Consider the following 12,454-nt stretch of genomic DNA (forward strand, 5'->3'; position numbering starts at 1 on the left):
GGAAGGAAGGGAGAAAGAGAGAAAGAAAGAACACCTCAAAAAGTTTATGATGAGATGAATGAGAGCTGGATTGGGGTTGAGGGGTACCCAAAACGTGGTCCTGGCAGTTTACTCCATTTACTAGGAGTGTCACCTTGGGAGCATCAGTTCACTTTTCTAAACATCAGTTTATTCCACTGTAAACAAGAATACCATCTTGCCAGAAATGGAATGGTTTATGTATAAGAGCTTTGGAAACCACATACCTACATAGGTCAATTCAGTGTATTAATTCAACTTCTTTTTCTATTACATTCCAGGATGAAAAGTGAAATGTTTTGTGTTTTCACTTTAGTTGAATTCTATTTGAGATGGTGGTTTTAGATCTTAGTCAGATCTTCTATAGACCAGTGTTTTTCAAACTTCAATGTCCATACAAATCACCGGAGATCTTGTTAAAATGTAGGTCTGGGGTGAAGCCTGAAATTCTGCCTGTTTAACCAGCTCCCAGGTAACCCCACTTGTTCTTGATAATATTAGGGGCTGCTTCAACACTGAGCACACAGTATTTATTGGATCAGAGCACAGAGTTGTAAGTGCTGCTGCTGATGTCATTCGGGTTTTTTTCCATGGTGATAAATATATCCTCTGGGAATGAGTACAGCAACAAAAAGGACTGTAAACTGAATGACAGGGTGAGGCTAGTAAGGGGGAGAGTGATCTGTGGAAGAATCTGCTGCTTCTCCTCCTTCTCTTGGCTGTCACTCATGATGAATGGCTCTATGCAGAAAGGTTGGACTCAAGTGCAGTGGTGACTTGCAATTAAACTCCCCATACATCCTTTGCCATGCCCTTCATTAGCATACTGTCCACAATACATACCATAATTACAGTGGAGACATACCACATCAAGGTGGAGATAAACCTTTATTTTGATGGCTTGTTACAAATGTGAGTTTATCTCTCTTATTAGGGAATTTAATTTATATCTTAAAGCATAAGTTTTGGCTTTAGAACATCAAGATGAATCAATATAAGAAATATGGATGCCAAATTAGAATGAAAAGTACAAAGACCAGCAGCCTATCTTCACTACACCATAGTCTCCATCATTTTATCAATTCACTCACCCAACAAATACTTATTGTGTTTCTACAACATGCCAGATGTTGTTCAGTGAAAAAAACTATGCCTAATGCAGCTTACAGTTTATATAAACAAATAAATGTAGAACATGTCAGGTAGGGATAAATAGTATCGAGAGAAAAAAAGATAAAGTAAGAAGAAAGGGAAAGCAGATACAGGAGTTTTATTTTGTAAAGAAGGTTGGGAGTGATGGTGATTGGGGGCAGAGAAGACCTAAAGGAAGCGAAAACAAGCTACATGGATCTATAGTTAAAGAGATAACCAGGCAGAGAGAAAGAGGAATCAAGGAATTAAGAAGAACTCCAAGATTTTTGCCCTGAGCAACTTCAAGAATCAGGTTGCCATTTTAATTAGGACCTTATGTTAGCAAAAAGAACCAAGTATTAAAATATTCTGGGCATCATTCTTCTAAATTGAATGTTAAATTCAATTTTAAGCTAATGGGGACAAGAGGAAAATAAAATGGGCTTGTTGTATACAAAAATCTGATAATAAGCAGTCCTTTTTAAAATATATGCCAATTATTTCTTTTTAGAACTAGAGAATAATGTTTCCTATAAACTATTTTTTACATAACTGATAATTCTTTTAAATACGCAGACTTCTTTTTTAAAAGTTTATCTAATTTCTATACACATATTTCTATAATCTATTACACACATTTAAAAATAGTACTATGTATTTATTATACAAGATTTGTTAATGAGCGATAATATATCAACAGGTCAAAATGAAATATATCTATAGACATCAAAAAGTCAAAAAGAAACATCATATCAATGGATTTAGAAAAAGTGTCTTATACAGAGTAAACATACTTTTCCCTATTCCTCCCACTAAGTACAACAAAAAACCCTGGACATTATATATTAAACAAGTGTAAGAAGACTTTGAAAGGTAGAGAGAAGAAGGCAGATTGTCTAGGGATCTTGGGAACCATGAAATGACATACCGGTGAATTTCCCTTCTTTTTTTTTTTTTTTTTGTGTTGTTTGTTTGTTTACCTCATCATCCCAGACTCAGAGCTGAGCATAGTAAACCAGAAACACCGATGGACACAGATGGAAAAAAAAGTGTCATCAAAGCCTGCTTTTTCAACCCAAAAGACCAGGAAAGGAGCAGTCTTGAAAGACAAAAACTTTTGGTCAATAACCACCTTACTCCAACCAAGTACCACAGAGAAGACTGTGACCTATCCCTAGCCCCACAAGCAAAGACTTGAGTGGGAAGCATAGATTTCCACACTTGTGAGGCTGTAACAGGCACCTTAGTGCCCTGCCATGGTGGTATCAGAGGCGGCCAAATAGGGAGCTAGGACTTTCATCCCCACTGCTGGTAACAAGGCTTTCCGCACCCCTCTGCTATGTTGGTGGAGACCAAGTGGGGAGCCTGGACTTCTACCCCCCACATGACAGTAATGAGGAGTTTCTTCTTCCCCAATGCAATGATGTCAGAGGACACTAGTAAAAAGTAGTGACTTTCACCATTGCCAGCAGTAATGAGGCCACCCCCACAGTGATTGCAGTGGAGACCTCATGAGGGAGACAGAACTCTCATCCCCTCCCAGCAATAACAAGGCATCTTTCCAACTTAGGTATCAGCGGAAGCTAAATGGAACTGGACTTCTGCTTTTACCTGGCAATAATGAGACAGTGCATCTCTTGACTCTGACAGAGTAGTGTCTTGGAAAGCCAGCTAAAAGAGAAAACATAAATGAGGTCAATAGTCTTATAACATATGAAAATGTCCAGGTTTCAATTAAATGTCACTCATAATACCAAGAACCAGGACGACCTCAAACTATATGAAATGACAATAGATGCCAACAGATATAAAATTACTTGACAAATATTTTAAATCAGCTGTGATAAAAATGCCTCAACAAGCAATTACAAGCATGCTTTAAACAAATGAAAAAGAGAAATCTTCAGCAAAGAAATAGAAGATATAAAGAAGAAACAAGTGGAAATTTTACAAATGAAAATACAATACCTGAAATATAAAGCTCAGTGGATGGGCTCAGTAGCAGAATGGAGGAGACAAGAGGAAAAAAAAAAGGGCCAACTGAAAGGAGGAACAATAGAAATTGCACTGAAGAATACAGAGAAACTTAACTGGGGCTGGGGGGCAGGGGGAGAAGAAGAGGCCCAGAGACCTGTGGGATTAAAACAAAAGATCTAATATTATGTCATCAGAGTCCTGGATGAAGATTGATAAAGAGGGAGGGGCTGAAAAAGTACCTGAAGAAATAATAGCTGAAAACTTCACAAATTTAGCAAGGGACATAAACCTTCAGATTCAAGAATTTAAGTGAAGGCCAAACAGAATAAATCCAAACTAACCCACACAAAGACACATCATAATTAAACTCTTGAAAACTAAAGACACACACACACACACACCCCTTAAAAGCAACATGAAAAAAATAACACCATTCCTACAGGGAAAAAACAATTAGCATATTTCTCATCAGAAACCATGGAGGACAGAAGAGTTAAAATATTTTTCAGGGTTGAAAGAAAAGAACTATCAATCCAGAAATCTATACTCAAAAAAATAATTCTGTAAACAAAGGAGAGAAAAAAAGATCAAAGAAGAAACTTCGGAACATCAGTAAGGAAAAAAGAAAAATAGAGCCTTAGAGTAAGGAAGCAACTTGTGAGGAGTGAAGCCAGGTTTTGAACCCAGGCAGGTTGACCCCAGAGAATCTGTTTTTAACCATTTTATTTAACAGTACTTAGTTATTATAAAAGGATTCTGCAACAGCCAGAAGAAAAAAGGAATGTATAAGAGATTTGTTAATTGATATGGATATTCCCAGATACATTAATTCCCAGATACACTAAATGAATAAAAACAAGGAGTTCAAAAATATATTATTTTACTACATTTAGTGTAAAACTGAAAGGGCAATATATTTTCCTAGTTTTACAAAAAGAAAGAAAAAATATAAAACAGAAACTTACAGGTAATAAATGAGACTGGAGCAGAATAAATAGGGATAGGAGAAAAAGTTCTTGCGTATTGCCTTTTTTGACTTTTGACTCATGTAAATAGTTTATATATTATTTTTAAATCAAATTAAATTGAAAAAGATGAAAAAAAGTGAAGTTACTGACATTGGAAACAGAGCTTGACTGTAAATAAAATTGATAACCAAACAGAAGAAAGAATTAATTCAAGCAACTTTTATACATGGAACTCTGGCTGAAATCTTTAGTGAAATGTGTTCTTAGGACAAAAAATAATTACAAAGAAATCTTGCACTTGATTCAGTTGTTGTTAGTTGAATTGGTAGGATAATTCTAAAACTTTGTGCATGTATAAGATAGAGAAAATGAATAAATATTTTGGGGAACCAGGTTTCTTACTGTGGGAGAGATACAGATATGGAATAGGGGAATACGAGGTACCCTGTGATGCTGGATTTGAATTGCCGATATCAGTATAAATTGAGTTCTAGTAGCAATAAGAACACCTAGAGCCCACAACTTGGCTTCTAAATAACTTCCTCACAAAAGGAACCAGAGCTTCTCAGGGAAATGGTCAATTACCGATCTAGGTAAGCCGGGAATATCTTAAACCAAAAAGGGAGAAAGTACACCAACATTTAAGGGGATAAGCAAAGAGAATACCAGAGCCTACTGGTCAAATTTAGGATGATTTGAGCATCAAAACCAATAATTTTAAAAAGAATCTTTCATATGATCCAGCAATACCCATTTGGGATTTATAAAGCTTTTGGGCATATATCTAAAGGAAACAAAATTATTATCTCGAAGAGGCATATATATGCACTCCCATGTTCACTGCAGCATTATTCACAATAGCCAAGGTGTGGAAACAACCTAAGTGTCCGTCAATGAATGATTGGAGAAAAAAATGTAATATATATATATATACATATATATGATGGAATATTATTCAGACTTAAAAAAGAAAAAAATCCTGTCATTTACAACAAGATGAATAAAATTGGAGGGCACTAGCTAAGTGAAATAAGTCAGATAGAGAAAGACAAATACTGCATGGTATCACTTATATGTGGAATCTAAAAAGTTAAAAATTTTAAAAGTCAAACTGATAGAAACAGAGAGTAGAAAAGTGGTTGCCAGGGGTTGGGGAGTGGGGAAAATAGAGAGAGGTTAGTAAAAGGGAACACACTTTCAGTTTTAAGATGAACAAATTCTGAGGATCTAAAGTATAGCTTGATGACTATAACTGATAACACAATTACATAATTTGCTAAATGAGTAGAACTTCAATGTTCACACACACACACAAAACCCAAAAGGTAAACATGTGAGGTGATGAATACTTTAATTAAATCAATGTGTGGAATCTTTTCACAATGTATATGTATTTTAAATCACTACGTTGTATACTTTGAATATCTTACAATTTTATTTGTTAATTATACCTCAAAACAGCTAGAAAGAAAAAAAGAAACAAATCTTATAGCCTATTGTTATAAGCAAGAAGGAGAGGCAGGAGGCAAAGAACTTAAGAGAAGAACGCCAACTAGCACATGTAGAAAGAAATACAGAATTAGCAAACTACCATTATGGAACCACTTACATAACAATTGAGTCAAGCAAAGTCCATGAATGTATGCTAAAAACAATTTGGTGAAACGTTGTTTAGGAACAAGATATCCACACAGTCTCAAAGTATCACCCTACACAGTCCTTATTAATTATAAAGGGAAATATAAAATAATATAATATAATATATAATATAATATAGTGCATCACTTTAATTAAACAATCAAACTTGACATTATCATTGATGGGACAAACTGGCATTATGTGCCTCCTTTTATGATTTAATAGAAAGTGCCTATCACCCTGTGTTGTACTCTTAACAAAAACATTTAACCCTTAGATACTTAGTAACTTGCAACTTCTGATAATACCCATCTACTCTGCACCTACAGGCTTGTTCTGGGGACCAGCTCATTGTCACATTGGTGTTTTGCATCTATAACTTCATCTTAGAAGCTATATCCACATCCAAATTGTCCATCATTTAAAAATTCTCTGAAGCACATTAAATGCCATTAATTAAACCCACCTTTCTCAGGGCAAATGGTTTTAAAGTACAGAGCTAATTTGAACTTGCAAAATTGAAGGTAGATACCAAATAAGTTACAGAAATTTAAAAAGTGACGATTTTTAACTTACTGCCTTTTTTTGGTGGCAATTTTTGTTGTTGTTCTGATGCAGTCTTATTCCAAAAAAATAGAATTTTTTTTTTTTTTCACTGTAAGAGTTTTTGTTGCACCCTACACATAATATCAAACAATCAGGTGATCAATTAGTTCATCCTCGATGAGGCTTCTTATGACCTCTTCAGAGATCAGTAAGCCAGTTTTGGGAAGGGCTTGGCTGGATGCTCTATGTGGTATCACCTGGAGTCATTAAATGGAGACTAAATTTCTGTTTTACTCAATGTTCATTCTCAATGTATTTCAAAATTAGAGAAGGACATTCTCCTTGTCTCAGACTTTGAAAATCTGATTTTATGGCAGGCCAACATTTTAACATCTTTTCTGTGGCTACAATGATAGCTAACTTGTAGGCATTTGTATCAGGAGGCAAGCTCTTTCCATTTCTATAAAGTTAAAAATATTATGAAGTAAGGAAAGTGAAAAGTTACTAAAAGCTTTCATTATGAAAACTTTACTATCACAAGTAAGCAAATCACACTTCTTTTTAGCAGGGTGTCAAGGTGTGCGGGACATTTAGCAAGTAAAAGCTGTTTATTTTCTTTGATAAGAAGTTTATAGATTGAATGGAATTTGCCAAAATATACATTTGCACTGACTGCCAAATATGCAGACAAATGAATGAAGTCCAGCTTCTATTAAGACAAGATATAAACAATCTTTTACTTAATGTTCTCAGTAGTTTTATTAAAATCTTCATAGAAATAAAGAAAGACAATTTGAAACTTTTTTAAATCAAAGTACCTTAAAGCTAGGAGGAATGTATTTTTGTTGTGATTCAACATGTTCATCTAGAATTTATAATGATATTAGAAATTAGACAAGGATTTTGAGTTTTCTTAAATTTCCATTTGCCTGGCCATTGTCTCAATACTATTTGTTGACTAATACATATTTTACTAAATGTGGTGGCTGTGTACTGTCAACTTAGCCAAGCTAAAACTGTCATTTGTTGCTTACCATTAACCTCTTCCTCAACAAAAGTTACCTTTTCAAGGCTCTCAGTTATTAAACTTTTTAAGATCTGGACTACACAGTATTAAGTCAGATTTTTATAATACCAGAAGTTCATGAAGCACATAAGACTTTGTCATGTTTCCTTACCTTTGATGCTTTAGCCAGTTCAATACTTGTTAGCTCTTATTACAAAGGACTTGTAGAAGAAATATAGGCATACCTCATTTTTTTACAAATTGAGACAAGAAATTTCACGCACAAAAAAGATTATGACTCACTGAAGGCTCAGATATGATTAGCATTTTTTAGCAATAAAATATTTTTAATTAAGGCATGTACATTGCATTTTGAGACATAATGCATTGCACACTTAATAGACTATAGTCCAGTGTAAACACAACTTTTATATGCACTGGGAAACCACAAAATTTGTGTGACTTGTTTTATTGCGATATTCACTTTATTGAAGTGGTCTGGAACCAAACCTATAATATCACCAAGATATAGCTGTAAAAGGATTTGAAAAAAGCAGATCAGTTGTAGCACAGTCTGCTATGTAGTAGAGGCCCTTTATTTACTAGTTCTGTTCACTTACTTGAATTTAGAGGAAACATTTGATGCTTAGAGAAGTTGAAAATGATAATGAATGAGAAATTCTGATTTATCTCTGGCTTTGATTTTCTATTTCCTCTTCGTTTTGCCTGATTATGGACACACCTAAGTTAGATCCGGCTTGTTCACGAGTGACAATAGAAAACCTGAGATTAAACATTAAATTTATTTCTAAAGCAACTAGTTTATTGTCAGTAAAAAGACATAGCTGTTGATGTGTTGGCTCAAGTGATGTAATTGTCACACTCATCAAAGGAACTGCCTCTCATTAGATTTAGCCTCTCATTCTCGAATAAGACATCATCATAAATATGATATAGGATTTACTTCAAAAGATCAGACCTATTAAATCAGTACTGGAGACTGCTAAAAGATATAATTTTTAAGTACATTAATCACTCTTAAACACATGACCCTCCTTCCCCCAGATACCTCTGAGAAAATGTAATTAAAATGTAGTCTGTGTTGTGGTATTTTTTAAGGGAAAACTCATCAGATCTTTACAGCATTAGAATATTGCATACCATGAGTGTTTGACTTTATTCCACCGGATTCAACAGTAAGTGCGGAGTACTCATCTCTGCTTATAATGGAGAACCTGAAATGTGTGAAGACATGCTTCAAATGATGAAGAAAATGTAAATGCATCTAGTTTAAGGGGAAATAGACTATCTGCTAATTGCTTCAAGAATTGAGTGATTTGGAAGACCTCAGGAGAGGGTTCATTTCCCTAATTTGCATACACTTCGCTTATGTTACCTGGCTTACTACAGAAGCTTTGATGATGATGTGTGTGGAGTGTTCCTCATCAACACCAGAGACTAAGAAGGATCCAGTGGCTCTGGGGACCAGAGAGCTCTTTCTGCTAAAGAAGCTGCCCCTCAGTGATATCCAGCCCTTAGGAGAGCAGACTTCATGTTTGATAAATGATCTGTTTTTTTGTTGTTGTTTTTATAATCCACTGTTACTACTATTATTATTTTTGCCCAAAACTAATTGGCTTAATTTTCATAGTGAGTCTAGTGAGCTTATTAGTTAACATAGCACTTTATATTCTCATAGAGACTCTCTCTTAGTCTAATAAAAAGGGTAGAGAAAGAACTAATATTATTATTTTTATTTCCTTCCAGAGCTTTTAACACCTGGTAGTGTAAATAATTGAGGACTCTTAAAACCACAAAAATCTAATGCAAAAATAGCCTGCCTTTTATGCAGATGGAGAGTACGAACTTCCTTGAGAGAGATGATTGAGGCTAGAAACGGAAGGGTGAGAGAGAAATAGGACAAAGGGGAGATGGAAATGATGAGAAGAATGTATCTGTAGAGAATGGGGATAAAGAACTGTGGAAAAGAAAAGAAAATGCAGATGGAGAAAAAAATGAAAGAAGAGGGAATAAAACGGGGACAGAAATTGGGTAAAACAGAAGAAAAGAGAGAAAAAATGAGTAGAAGAGAGGAAAGGATATAAAGGAAGAAAAGAAAGAACTAAAAAAGAAGAGATATGTTACATAATATATAATATGGATTGTGCATTCTATTATACCACTGGGGGAAAAAACAACAACAACAAAAACCTCCATGTTTGCCACAATTTATATATAGACTACAATGAAAGATCTGACCTTGCATTCTAATACATGATTTTTTTGAACTTCATAAACCTGTGTCTTCCATGTTGCGAACAGTAGCAATACTTGAGAGAATTAAAATAGCTCTTTCCAAAGCAGACAAAAAAAAAAAAGTTTAAAAGATGCCTCAAAGTAGCAGCTTCTAGATATATACAAGGATAATCAAAATGTTAGGATTTTTCATTTATCTTGAGTACACAACCATGATTTGAAACAGTATAAAGGGTTGAAAAGCATGTCAAGGATAAAATGCACTTTAAAAATTAAAAGATTTATAAGGTTAACTTTCAGAGAAATCTGTTAAATATGAATGTAAAAATGAATAAAATATAAGGTCATAGGCAAATGATCCTGTTTTCATGAACCTTGATCATGTAATAGAAGTTACATTTATTACTGAAATGTGAATGAAGGTGGAATTCAAGATAAGATATTAATCATAATTAGAATGGCTATGACAGGTCTGTGGTGACAAATACTTAACAAGTAGTAAGAATGCTTATTCATAACAAACCTCTTAAATCATTAAATTCTTCATTAAAAGGGCAACCTCTTAATAAGTTCAACATAAAGTTGGTATAACATGCTATTTGCATTTTCTCTCTTTTTATTTCTATTTTAGGGGTGTATTGTTAACAAATTGAGATAAATCATTTAAAACATATAATTACTTGGATATAGTCACATAGTAATTCCCTAAGCGATTGCATGGTTATAAGTTGTCAGTGTGCATATTAATTTATCATACCCACCAGCCTCATCTTCATTGATTTGCTACTAGCTGTTAGAAAAACAGATTAAGAAGCACATGCTGCCCTTCTCTGAAAGTTTCATTGAGGCACAAGTAGGGCAAACACTGCTTTCCAATTAGAATCCTGCTGTTTGCCAAGACTTGACAATGACTAATTACAGTCCTAAATGACTTAATATGTTTGAATGCATGATTATTTATAAATACATTTTAAGATCTGCAAAAAATAATCATTTCTGGTTTAAATATGAAAGGCTACTCTTTGTGCAAAGGGCAAAGACCTGTTGAACACCTGAGATCAAAGGAAAAAAGTGTTTTAATATTAAGATTAGAGTTTGCTTAGGCAACCACTACCTTACAAAGGAAAGAAAACAAAAAGAGTGAGTGGTTTGTGATATTGAAGTTGTAAGAGGGTAACTGTTAGGCTTAAATCTCAGCTCTACTGACTATAAAACTTATCACCATAGGATTTATGGAGGGGTTCACCATCCTTAAAATATATAATTACCTTCTTAGTGTTGTGAGAATTAAACAGTAGTTAAAATGTGCACAGCACTTTGACCACTGCCTTGGATAGAATAAGCACTCAATAAATTTTAGTTTTTATTATTATTCTGTACCTGAGTGACAGTAGCAATCATTAACTATATGGCAGGTCCTAACAGCATAGAGCTGGAGTAGACTTTGTGGATATATAATGATTTTTGGATTTCTTTTTAACATTTTAAGAAGTTTATGAACATCAGTCACTCACTGATCAGCTTCTATGAGTCAGGCATTGTGCTAAGCATGGGAAATAAGATGAACATCATGCACAACCATTGAATAGGGTTCCATTGTACTGTCAGTCAAACAGATGATGAAAATAAAGCAAAGTGGGGTTATGAGTTGTTTTGTCAATAAACTACTTTTAAACTTTAAAACATTTGAAATATGTATGAGTATAGAAACTAGTACATTAAAAACTATGTCTTTAACCAAGGACTAGCAAATGTTAACTTTTCCTGTATTTTTCATACACTTCTGTAGCAGACAGACGTAAGGTGGTCCCCACTAATTTCCAGCCTCCTGATGTCCATGCCTTTGTGTAATCCCCTCCCCTTGGGTGTGGGTAGGACCTGTGACTTGCTTCTAACAAATAGGATGGCAATAGTGGTAGACTATAAACTTAATGATTACACTACATTATATAAGACGCCATCCTGACTGAAGTGAGCGATTTTTCTTCTTGGCTTGATGAAGTAAGCAGTCATATTGAGGAAGGCTACATGGCAAGGAACTTTAGTCAGCCTCTAGGATCTGAGAGGGACCTCCAGCCAACAGCTAGACAAATGCTGGAGCCCTCAGTCATACAACCACAAGAAATAGATTCTGGTAACTCCTGAATGAGCATGGAAACAGATTCTTCCCCACATGAGCTCCAAATGAGAACACAACCCATCTGACGTCTTGATTGCAGTCTTGTGAGACCATGAACAGAAGACCCAACTAAATACACTCATACTCCTGACCTGTGGAAATTGTGACTTTATAAATATGTTCTCTTAAGTCACTAACTTTGTGGTCAATTTGTTATATAACAATAGAAAATGAATACAACTTCTAATGATATTACAAATGCCTCAGATGCAAGGTGTCTCTTAATGTAGCTATACATTGAATAAAAATTAAAACTGCAAAAGAATGATTTGGTACTTTTTAACTTTAAAAAGGGAAAGCTTAAAATAAACCTCAGAAAAATTTATCAATATCATGAGAAAAGGCCCAACACCTTCCCAAGGAATCATTCAAGTGTTTAATGTGTTTGCTGGTTTTGATTTTCATGCTACCTAATCTACAAAATTAAAACCTGTTACATTATATTCCAGGATTTTTAAAAAATCCATTTAAATAGCAATTTTCTAGTCTAGAAACTTCATATTCTGGAATTACTATCAATCATTTTGTCCTCTAAGATGGAGAATTTTGACTATTTTAACATTGTATTATTATTTTTCTTTATGATTTTCCCCATTCTTCTCTGGAACTTTGTGTGCTGGGTATCTTCTCTTTGCTCTTTCAGATGTACTCTTCATCCTTCTCCTTATCCATTCTACTACTCTGGGCCCCAGGAATTGACTTGTATGGACTCTAGTAGTTGGTGGCCTTTCCCAA

The sequence above is a fragment of the Rhinolophus sinicus genome, linkage group LG04 (genome assembly GCF_036562045.2).
Source record: "Rhinolophus sinicus isolate RSC01 linkage group LG04, ASM3656204v1, whole genome shotgun sequence".
Classification (NCBI taxonomy): Eukaryota; Metazoa; Chordata; class Mammalia; order Chiroptera; family Rhinolophidae; genus Rhinolophus; species Rhinolophus sinicus.